General features: G+C 35.4%; 1 pseudogene; it reads right to left on the bottom strand.

Moving 5' to 3' along the window:
• Nucleotides 1-5,603: 5,603 nt before the first annotated feature.
• LOC118894835 lies at nt 5,604-6,183 on the bottom strand (annotated as a pseudogene).
• Between the last annotated feature and the right edge of the window lie 3,997 nt (nt 6,184-10,180).

The raw sequence follows: 10,180 nt of genomic DNA on the forward strand, positions 1-10,180 counted from the left end.
GGTTTACAATGTGTGGATATGTAAGAGACATCATAACTATAACATAAAGGGCCTAGGGAGGAGAAAAGATTCTATATGTTTGCAAGCCTTTTATATTTTAATAGAAATAGTACAATCTGCACAGTAAGCAGACTGACACTTTTCTTGTAATCCCCAGAGCAACTATAGCCCATAAACCAATATATAATTTAACATTATGCAAATAATCCAGGAGATGAGAGGAAAGATGAAACTGAAAAATAAGAGAGAAGAATCAGAAAACAAATGATAAATAAATAAATTTAGTAGACCTAAGTTCAACTACATCACTAATTACATTAAATAGTAACTGTCTAAATACTGCAATTAAAAAACAACATAACATTCAAAATGTCCAAGGTAGAATTCAACATACATACTGCAGCACAGATTGAATGGAAATTACTATATGATAAAAGACATAACTTAAAATATCAACACAAAGATTAATTTAAAAAAGGAATACAAAAAGATATAGCATGCAAACAAAACACATAACAAGTCTGGAATTACTCTTAAAATACAGATAAATACAACTTCCAAAGAATTTTACCAGAGTAGAGATAAGGAGAGACATATCAGAGTGATGCAAGGGAAAATAAATTAGGAAGACTTAAAAATTGAAAATGTATATGCATCTACTAATAGAAGCTTACATGAAGCAACATTGACAACATAAGAGGAGAAATAAAAATTCTGCAGTTATAGTAGAAGATTATAACATGTTGTGGAGCTATAGAGAAAACATTTTTATGTTTTATGTTTCTGCACAGTTAGGGCTCTGTGAGCAAACTCTACTGAACTTCGGAGCTTTATCTAAAAGAATACGGTTTAAGACAGACTAATCAGATGGTGAGAGAACTCCAGAGGGATTTACCTTTCTAGATGTAAGTGTTTAAATTTCAAGTGGGGTTAAGATCTGGGACCATAGGGGACCCCCCTGAGCCATAAAGCCTGAATTTGTACTGTTCTTCTAAATGCATAATTTTGTACTTGTCTTAGAATAAATGTGCTTATTAGCAAAGAGACCCTTACTTTCTCTGCTTAAGATGGCCGCTAAAAATAAAAATATCTTTATCTTCTCCTATTTGCAATAAATAGTTTAGCCTAACTTCAGAAGTAATGTAACGTATCAATTCTTATGGCAAACAACTAAGGTTGATGATTATCAATCAAGTATGAGATACTAAAATATGAACAAAAGATTTTATTACAACACAAGTATTTAATAACAAAAAATTGTTTTGAAGAGGGATCGAATGGCATTTTCTGACTCATTTAGTAACTTTAAAATGCATATGCTTGATTTACATACATTTGATTATTTTCTTATGAGCAGAGAATATCTCCTCTGGCCACTAAGACAATGCTGCACAAATGGATCTAATTTATATGAGTATCAAAATGGAAGTCTGAGTAGCTGGGGTTTACAAGGACTAGTGTAAGAATGGGAGATGTTTATAGGAGGCTTGACATCTAGAGGTATTTAGAACACTAACCAAAAAGATCTAAGAAATCTGTATCAACTTGTATACTCGCTTCATGCCTGATAGACTTAGTCTGCATATTTTATTGCATAGTAAATACAAATTTTCTACTGCAGGATTAGATTTCTTTCAAAGTTGACCATTTAAAATATGCCATAAATTCAGTAATAAGCAACAACAACAAAAAAAAAAAACTCTTAGAAGTCATGAAAATGAAATATACAAGCATTGATACTTTAAACCATAGAAGAAATTTTTAAAAATCAGTCAATTGCTAATTGTAAACTTGTATATATATATGCTTTTTTTAAGCCAACAGGTTGAAAACCATATATAAAACTAAACCAAAGAGATCAAATCTAGGAATTGGAAGAAATACACAACCAGGCAAATATGTTTTGCAATCAGACGACATTTATAATTAGTATAAACAGATCTATTACCAAAAAAAATCCCTGAGGATATTAGAAAATTTATATTCTGAACAAGAACTCTGAATCAATAAGAATTCAAGAATATTCACTGTGCTATGTTTAAACATAAGTGATGAGGGAGTTTATTTTTTTCTTTAATTTTTTTCAACACATTTTTAAAAAATTATTTATTTTATTTATTTATTTTTGGCTGCATAGGGTCTTCATTGCTGCACGCAGACTTTAGTTGCAGAGAACGGGGGTTGCTCTTCGTTGCGGTGTGTGCATTTCTCATTGTGGTGGCTTCTCTTGTTGCGGAGTACAGGCCCTAGAGCATGAGGGCTTCAGTAGTTGTGCCACGTGGGCTCAGAAGTTGTGGCTCACGGGCTCTAGAGTGCAGGCTCAGTAGTTGTGGCACACGGGCTTAGTTGCTTCGTGACATGTGGGATCTTCAGAGGTAAGGAACTCCCTACCTTATGAGTCAGCCCATGCAAATTTTATATGGCTAAATTGTTAGGAAATACATTCTTATGGACAGAAGAAATCTGCCTTCTTATAACTTATACTGTAGTTTTGTCCTCTTAGAATGCAGAAAGAAAGTCTAAGCCTTTTCAACATGACAGTTTTTCATTTTTGGAAGACGACTGAAGGGATGTCTCCATTCTCTGTTCCTCAGCTAGAGATTTCCAGTTCCTTAATACTTGGTAGAGTTTTAGGTCCTTCTATCTTCCAAACCACTCTGCTCTGGGCACACTCGGGGTGTTGAGCCCCACTCTGTGTTCTTCTATGTACAATGTAAGAGAGGTGGGGTTGACTGTCAAATCTTTTCTGCCTCCTTCAGTTCCCTTAAGACAAAAATGAGAGAAGGACAATGTCGGCCAAACATTGAAGGTCTTTGATTTGTCCATGGTCCAACTTGTACATAGTTGGCAATAGTGTAACACAATAACACTTTTGAAGATAAATTTTGTTACCAACAGGAAACTACTTTGCACTGGGGCAGAACATGAAGTTCCATAAGAGACTGTTTCTTTTTATGTATCTCTTTTGTCAAAATTTAGCCATTTCACAGTCACTTCACAGTGACTGTAAGTCAATCACTGCTAAGAATGGGCCTACCATATTTGACTATTAGATTTTTACTCTTAAGTCATAATAGTGAACAAAATCTAATTCTACCAAAAATAAAGAAGCAAGTATTTGTTATTATTTAGGTAAGTAATAAAAGCCTGCTATGTTTTCAGAATATGAACCAATATATAAAAGTTTCTCAAAGCACAACCATGGTTGACATTTTATGGTGAAGTGAGACTCAGGATTGTGGCCAAAAAAAGTCATAACAAATTTTGGAATGAAAATGTGGTCAAGGTCAAAGAATAATTAAATAATTCCAGATGACTAGAAATTTGGAAATCTCAAAGAGCTATCAAGGTTATAAGAGGATTGGAACCATAAAGAGTATAAAAAAAACAGCAGGCATTTATTTTTTAATTTACACATTAATTTACCCATTGTTTACATTATTTAAAAACTGTTTCCTTGAGCATCTACTTTATGAGCAATACTTATCTGTAGCATTAGGTAGTCAATGATCAATAGACATGTACTGTCCCTGCCTCATTTTTTGTGTAGTAGGAATAGAATTTAAGTAAAGATAAAGAAACAAACACAAAATTATAAAATATAATAAACAATACATAGTACTGCAATATGCAGATGAAGAGATACTTTAAGTAATAATGACATTGAGACCCTCTCGTAGAATGTAGCATACATGGTATCAGCTATTCAAAGAACCAGTTGGAAGAATGTCAGAAGAGAAAATATATTCGAGGACTTTAAGGAATAGGAAACCTACAGAAGCAAAGAACTGAATGAATTTAGTGGCTACAACATAGTGATCAAGAAGAATAGTGATCAGTGAAGAAATTAAAAAGATTGTAGAATCTAAATCATTAAAGACATAGATCATGAAAAGGAGTTTGGGTAGTACTGTAACCCAATGGGAAGCTGGAAAATGATATAAATTTGGCAAACAGGAAAGCAAACATAGGATTCCAAAAGATAGGATAACTTAGCATTGTAGTTAATACCTATGCAAATTAAAGTTATTTTCTTCTCTTCTGTTCCTTCTTCTCTTCCTCCTAAACTTTGTCCTTTCCTCCTCCCTCCTCCTACTCTGTCTCCTTCTCTTCTTTACCACTGTCTCCTTCTTTCCTCTTTCTCTTTACCCCTCTTCTTCTTCCACTGCCCCTCCTCCTCATTTTGTTTTTCTTCTTTAGCAGGAGCAAACTTAGGAACTTTATCAACCTGTGTACAAACGCTTGTTAGTTAATCACGTCTTATTTGATTATGGAAATTGAGACTGTGTGAGCAGTATAATTGAAGACCATTGATGTATAGGGAAAACTCATTCAGGGCATCTTTTACCTAATGAGAATGCGTCTTTGAGTGGTCACTGTACAATTTATACACAAACTCTTCTCTACCAGTGCTAACTTCTTACAAGTATGAATACTTGTAAGAATCTCTAGTAATGAGTTTGGGGATTTAAGCCAACACTGAGGTGTGGAAAACCTAGTAGCATTCACTAATTCATCCAACTAAAAGTGTGTGTTTACTGCTCAGGTCCTAGAGCTCATACATACAGTGTCTACCACTGAATTTGTTACTTAATTTCCCACTGTCTGGAATCCCCCCTTATGGCACTGTGTACAGCTTATCTACCAAGGAGACCACTAACTCTCTGAGAGCATTTATTTTGTAGCTTTTACTACCTTAAATAACATCATAGAACATAGAAGAGTATTTTGTTCTGAATAAGTACTCAACAATTATTTTGGAATTGAATCAATACTGATCATTTATTCTCTATTATAAATTCAATATAGGTAGGGACTAGGTCACATTCATCTTTGTATAAAATACATACCAGCTTATTACCAAGAGAAGATTAGGCACTCCATGTGTTTGTTGAGTAAATGAACAAAGTTATCAAGCTTTAAGTTTTACCTTTCAGGAAAAACTAAGGAAAACACCTTGTCATAATCATCAAATTATATAGTGAATCCATGGCCACCATTTTTTTTTTTGGTACTCATTCTTTATTTACTTTTTTTTTTTTGAATTTTCTTTTATTTTTTTAATACAGCAGGTTCTTATTAGTTATCTATTTTATACATATTAGTGTATATATGTCAATCCAAATCTCCCAATTCATCCTACCACCACCACCTCCCACCCACCACTTTCCCCTCTTGGTGTCCATACGTTTATTCTCTACATCTGTGTCTCATTTCTGCCTTGCAAACTGGTTCATCTGTACCATGTTTCTACATTCCACATATATGCGTTAATATACAATGTTTGTTTTTCTCTTTTTGACTTACTTCACTCTGTATGACAGTCTCTAGGTCCATCTACATCTCTACAAATGACCCAATTTTGTTCTCTTTTATGGATGAGTAATAGTCCATTGTATATATGTATCACATCTTTATCCATTCGCCTATCAATGGACATTTAGGTTGCTTCCATTACCTGGCTATTGTAAATAGTGCTGCAGTGAACATTGGGGTGCATTTATTTTTTTTTTTATTTTTTATTTTTTTTATTTTTATTGGGCTATAGGGGATGGGTTGGGAAATATCTCTGTAAGTTATGCCCTACTAGGGAAATGTCCATTCTAATTTTCCTGGGATAGCTTTTGGAGCTTTTTCTTTTTCTTGGAGCTGCTGCTCTTGCTGGCAGCAGCCTCCTCAGGTCCACTGCTGAGAGGCTCCTCCTTGGAAGAGAATTTCCTCTTTTTTTTGGGGACCCTCCTGTTTCCTGACTCTTCAGAGTCACTATCTGGTTCCTCTTTGGGGAAAGATTTCTTCCTCTTGGTAAGACTTCCACTGCCAGCTGTCTCTTCAAGATCACTACTAACCAGCTCCTCCTTGGAAAAAGATTTCTTTTTTTTTGGCTTTGGAGGAGACAGATGGGTCTTCCATTCCATTCTCCTGAGGAACCTCCTGGGGCTTTTGCTTTTTCTTCTTTTTGGGTCTTTCACTTGTCTCCTCACATTCCTCCGGGGTACTACTGCTGTTTTCTGAAGACGCCAGGGCAATCGCAGCCAGCCTTTTCTTTTCCTTCTTCAAGCGTTTCTTCTCCTGTTTCTCCAGATTCCTAGCAATCTCAGCAGCCGCTTCCTCTGCCTGAACCATTGCCTCCTTCATGACATCCAGATTCTTTCATGGAATCTCTCCAGTCTCATAGAAGGACAGCCGCTCCTCAACTTGTTCTCAGAAGCTTTTCCCCAAATACATGGGTAGGTACCTCAGAGAAGCAATCAGTTCGTGAGGCAATACTGCATTTGTTTGCCAGGTATCGGGAGATGCGGCCTTTGTTCTTGGCAGCTGCTCGGCCAATGAAGGTAGAGTGGAAAATGAGTCCATATTTTGGGGTGTTACCCCTTGTCTTCAGGGCTGTGGAAAGTTGGTCCCTGTGCTGGGCCCAGGGAAGCATTTATCTTTTTGAATTATGGTAATCTCTGGATGTATGCCCAGTAGTGGGATTGCTGGGTCATATGGCAGTTCTATTTTTAGTTTTGTAAGGAACCTCCATACTGTTCTCCATAGTGGCTGTATCAATTTACATTCCAACCAACAGTGCAAGAGGGTTCCCTTTTCTCCACACCCTCTGCAGCATTTATTGTTTGTAGATTTTTTGATGATGGCCATTCTAACTGGTGTGAGGCGATACCTCATTGTAGTTTTGATTTGCATTTCTCTAATAATTAATGATGTTGAGCAGCTTTTCATGTGCTTCTTGGCCATCTATATGTCTATGTCTTCTTTGGAGAAATGCCTATTTAGGTCTAATGCCCTTTTTTTTTTGGCTTAAGTAACACATTTATTTTCTTACAGTTCTGCCCATTTTTTGAGTGGGTTGTTTGTTTTTTTAATATTGAGCCACATGAGCTGTTTATATACTTTGGAGATTAATCCTTTGTCCGTTGATTCATTTGCAAATATTTTCTCCCATTCTGAGGGTTGTCTTTTTGTCTTGTTTATGGTTTCCTTTGCTGTGCAAAAGCTTTTAAGTTTCATTAGGTCCCATTTGTTTAGTTTTGCTTTTATCTCCATTACTCTAGGAGGTGGGTCAAGAAAGATCTTGCTGTGACTTATGTCAAAGAGTGTTCTTCTTATGTTTTCCTCTAAGAGTCTTATAGTATCTGGTCTTACATTTAGGTCTTTAATCCATTTTCAGTTTATTTTTGTGTATGGTGTTAGGGAGTGTTCTAATTTCATTCTTTTACATGTAGCTGTCTAATTTTCCCAGGACCACTTATTGAAGACTGTCTTTTCTCCATTGTATATCCTTGCCTCGTTTGTCATAGATTAGTTGACCATGGGGGCGTGGGTTTATCTCTGTGCTTTCTATCCTGTTCCATTGATCTATATTTCTGTTTTTGTGCCAGTACCATATTGCCTTGATTACTGCAGCTTTGTAGTATAGTCTGAAGTCAGGGAGTCTGATTCCTCCAGCGCTGTTTTTTTCCCTCAAGATTGCTTTGGCTATTCGGGGTCTTTTGTGTGTACATACAAATTTTAAGATTTTTTTGTTCTAGTTCTGTAAAAAATGCCATTGGTAATTTAATAGAGATTGCATTGAATATGTAGATTGCTTTGGGTAGTAGAGTCATTTTCCCAATATTGATTCTTCCAGTCCAGGAACATGGTATATATCCCCGTCTGTTTGTGTCATCTTTGATTTCTTTCTGTGTCTTATAGTTTTCTGCATACAGGTCTTTTGTCTCCTTAGGTAGGTGTATTCCTAGGTATTTTAGTCTTCTTATTGCAGTGGTGAATGGGATTGTTTCCTTAATTTCTCTTTCTGATTTTTCATTGTTAGTGTATAGGAATGCAAGAGATTTCTGTGCATTAATTTTGTATCCTGCAACTATACAAAATTCGTTGATTAGCTCTAGTAGTTTTTTGGTGGCATCTTTAGAATTCTCTATGTATAGTATCATGTCATCTGCAAACAGTGACAGTTTTACTTCTTTTACAATTTGTATTCCTTTTATTTCTTTTTCTTCTCTGATTGCTGTGGCTAGGACTTCCCAAACTACGTTGAATAATAGGGGCAAGAGTGGACCTCCTTGTCTTCTTCCTGATCTTAGAGGAAATGCTTTCAGGTTTTCACCATTGAGAATGATGTTTTCTGTGGGTTTGTCATATATGGGCTTTATTAGTTTGAGGTAGGTTCCCTCTATTCCCAATTTCTGGACAGTTTTTACCATAAATTTTGCTGAAATTTGTCAAAAGCTTTTTCTGCATCGATTCAGATGATCATATGTTTTTTATTCTTTAATTTGTTATTATGGTGCATCACATTGACTGATTTGTGTATATTGAAGAATCCTGCATCCCTAGGATAAATCCCACTGAATCATGGTGTATGGTCCTTTTACTGTGTTGTTGGATTCTGTTTGCTAGTATTTGGTTGAGGATTTTTGCATCTATATTCATCAGTGATATTGGTCTGTAATTTTCTTTTTTTGTAGTATCGTTGTCTGGTTTTGGTATCAGGATGATGGTGGCCTCGTAGAATGAGTTTGGGAGTGTTCCTTCCTCTGCAGTTTTTTGGAAGAGTTTGAGAAGGATGGGTGTTAGCTCTTCTCTAAATGTTTGATAAAATTCACCTGTGAAGCCATCTGGTCCTGGACTTTTGTTTGTTGGAAGATTTTTAATTGCAGTTTCAATTTCAGTGCTTGTGATTGGTCTGTTCATATTTTCTATGTCTTCCAGTTCAGTCTTGGAAGGTTATACCTTTCTAAGAATTTGTCCATTTCTTCCAGGTTGTCCATTTTATTGGCATAGAGTTGCTTGTAGTAGTCTGTTATGATGCTTTGTATTTCTGTGGTGTCCATTGTAACTTCTCCTTTTTCATTTCTAATTTTATTGATTTGAGTCCTCTCCCTCTTTTTCTTGATGAGTCTGGCTAAAAGTTTATCAATTTTGTTTATCTTCTCAAAGAACCAACCTTTAGTTTTATTGATCTTTGCTATTGTTTTCTTTGTTTCTATTTCATTTATTTCTGATCTGATCTTTATGATTTCTTTCCTTCTACTAACTTTGGGTTTTGTTTGTTCTTCTTTCTTTAGTTCCTTTAGGTGTAAGGCTAGGTTGTTTATTTGAGATTTTTCTTGTTTCTTGAGGTAGGATTGTATTGCTATAAACTTCCCACTTAGAACTGCTTTTGCTGCATCCCATAGATTTTGGATCATCATGGTTTCATTGTCATTTGTCTCTAGGTATTTTTTTATTTCTCCTTTGATTTCTTCAGTGATCTCTTGGTTATTTAGTAACATATTGTTTAGCCTTCATGTGGTTGTGTTTTTTACGGGGTTTTTTGCCTGTAATTCATTTCTAATCTCATAGCGTTGTGGTCAGAAAAGATGCTTGATATGATTTCAATTTTCTTAAATTTACTGAGGCTTGATTTGTGACCCAAGATGTGATCTATCCTGGAGAATGTTCCATGCACACTTGAGACGAAAGTGTAATCTGCTGTTTTGGGATGGAATGTCCTATAAAATCAATTAAATCTATCTGGTCTATTGTGTCATTTAAAGCTTGTGTTTCCTTATTAATTTTCTGTTTGGATGATCTGTCCATTGGTGTAAGTGAGGTGTTAAAGTCCCCCACTATTATTGTGTTACTGTCAACTTCCTCTTTTATAGCTGTTAGCTTTTGCCTTATGTATTGAGGTGCTCCTATGTTGGGTGCATAAATATTTATAATTGTTGTATCTTCTTGGATTGTTCCCCTGATCATTATGTAGTGTCCATCCTTGTCTCTTGTAACATTCTTTATTTTAAAGTCTATTTTATCTGATATGAGTATTGCTACTCCAACTTTCTTTTGATTTGCATTTGCATGGAATATCTTTTTCCATCCCCTCACTTTCAGTCTGTATGTGTCCCTAGGTCTGAAATGAGTCTCTTGTAGACAGCATATATATGGGTTTTGTTTTTGTATCCATTCAGCCAGCATATGTCTTTTGGTTGGAGCATTTAATCTGTTCACATGTAAGGTAATTATTGATATGTATATTCCTATTACCATTTTTTAAATGTTTTGGGTTTGTTTATGTAGTTCCTTTTCTTCTCTTGTGTTTCCCACTTAGAGAAGTTCCTTTAGCATTTGTTGTAGAGCTGGCTTGGTGGTGTTGAATTCTTTTAGCTTTTGCTTGTATTTAAAGCTTTTGATTTCT

This window comes from Balaenoptera musculus, chromosome 4 (assembly GCF_009873245.2).
Source record: "Balaenoptera musculus isolate JJ_BM4_2016_0621 chromosome 4, mBalMus1.pri.v3, whole genome shotgun sequence".
Lineage (NCBI taxonomy): Eukaryota > Metazoa > Chordata > Mammalia > Artiodactyla > Balaenopteridae > Balaenoptera > Balaenoptera musculus.